Source organism: Camelina sativa, chromosome 17 (assembly GCF_000633955.1).
Source record: "Camelina sativa cultivar DH55 chromosome 17, Cs, whole genome shotgun sequence".
In the NCBI taxonomy this organism is placed as follows: Eukaryota; Viridiplantae; Streptophyta; class Magnoliopsida; order Brassicales; family Brassicaceae; genus Camelina; species Camelina sativa.
In genome coordinates this window covers 7,011,645-7,013,603 of record NC_025701.1, presented here as the reverse complement: position 1 = coordinate 7,013,603, position 1,959 = coordinate 7,011,645, and the positions used below count along the sequence as shown (strand labels likewise).

The 1,959-nt window shown below is 41.0% G+C and overlaps 1 long non-coding RNA gene across 1 annotated transcript; it reads right to left on the bottom strand.

The window, feature by feature from the left end:
- On the bottom strand, nucleotides 1,322–1,952 carry LOC104755826. Its single transcript, XR_762253.2, has 2 exons — nucleotides 1,750–1,952; nucleotides 1,322–1,646 (listed from the first exon to the last, which is right to left on the bottom strand). It is a non-coding gene; the product is annotated as an uncharacterized LOC104755826 (long non-coding RNA).

The window sequence follows — 1,959 nt, the reverse complement described above, 5'->3', positions numbered from 1 at the left end:
GTATTGAAACCATCCGGTTTGGCTAGAATGATATAATTACCAGCTGTGCATGTTCTTGGCTAGAGAGATGCGTGGTGAAAGTCTCAACGCCTTGGCCAGTGGTACAAACACTTGTATTACAATTAAAATCAGTAAGGCATCCATGGCAAAACCAGGAAGCAGATTCATCAGTTTCAATACACTTATCCTCCACCTCAACCTCAAGTGCCCCTGAGAAATTTTTGTTTTTTAAAAAAAAAAACCGGTTATTTCTAAGCAACACACCGTACCGCGATGAGAGAGGGAAAAAAAAAAACAAAAACAAAAAAACACACACCTGCGAGAAGAAATTTTTTCCAGAGGCTCTTAGCCGAGTAGGGACTATATCGATAGGGATTAATAACGTTGTATCCACAGTGATACTTTAGGAAACTCAGGTCATGAGAGTTAGAGACTGTGGGATCGGATATGAGCATTATATTAGCTGGAGGTGGATTATCACGGGTCCAAGAAAAGACAAACGACCAAACGACTGTACGCAATCGGAACCTGTTTTCAGAAACTAAAAGACTTGAGACTCTACTCTTTCCCTCTCTACTATCATAGAGGAAAAAGTACAAGGATATAGAAATTAACCATATGGGGTGGCATGAAGAACGATTCCAGTGGAAGAGACCGCTTATTGCAGAGATGGTGAGAGGACCAAAGTAGCCTAATTTCTTCAAAAACCGTTTAATACACGGAGCGACCAGACGAGCATCAAATTCACGGGGAACGGGACACTTCTTGATGTCCCAAAAGACCGATGTTACTGCCCCAGCCTGCTTCTCCGTCGCCTTCATCATTCTAATTAATCAAAACCTAAAAAAAGAAAAACTAATAATAAATAAACAAATTCAAAACTGGGAAAGCAAAATCCAAAGTACGGTTCTTCAATGTAGAACGCAAATCAAACATCAGATAAGCACTACTCGAAGAGATCGATTGATATGGTTGGATCACTAACCGAACTCGTCTCGATCGATTCTTCTAGGGGCGGCAAATACAAATCTTGTGATAAAATTTATATATAACTCGTAGGGTTGGGTTTCATGGGCCGATACGCGTGGCCCATTAGTTGTATATTTACCGACAACTTCTCCTAACATTATTCGGTACCATGAACTGAGCGGTAACAACAGCCACCATAGCATCCGGGACAGCAGATAAGCCTCTTGACTTCTGTTCTGTCGTAAATGATCCATTCACAGATCTCTCCATTTAAAGGTTCTGATTGAAAGCTGGTATTACCAGTATGGGATCTCTGAACTACCAGAATTAAAAGCTTGAATCGAAACAGCAATTGATGAGTGAATTTTATCATTACAGTCGAAAATTTTGCAGTTTACAAAAAGACTTCATAGCGGCTCCACCACTATTCTTATTATTATAGGACAGTAGAACATTATGCCAAGTCTTGGTTACAAAAAGACGTCATAGCGGCTCCACCACTATTCACAAAATAACATACAACAATTTGACTGCTAACAAAATTTTGAAACCGATCGAAGTGGAACACTTGGTCCCTATATATAATCGGTAGATGCCAAGTTCTGACTCGGTTAGTGCTGTTCTCTAGCGCCTTACGTACCTTAGGCCAAAGCCATTCGCTTCCTTGCTGCATTAGCCTAGAGTTCAAATATGCATCCAATTCAATATCTACGTGTTTGTTTATTTCACAAGAGAAACAAGTCATGAAAGAAGATAGATTAAAAGAAACTAGGAAAGGACCTGGTTTTCCCAGTTTGTGCAGCCCGTGACAATAGCGAGAAGAGTAGTTTGCAGAACCGCACCAGATTGGATTCCGATCCAAAGGCCAACACCTTTCAGATCAAACCAGAAGGCTAAACATGCAGCCATGGGTGTCCCCCAGAGATAGAAAGCTCCTAAGTTCACGTAAGCCCCTATATGTTGCCATCCACATCCCCTTGCAATACCTGC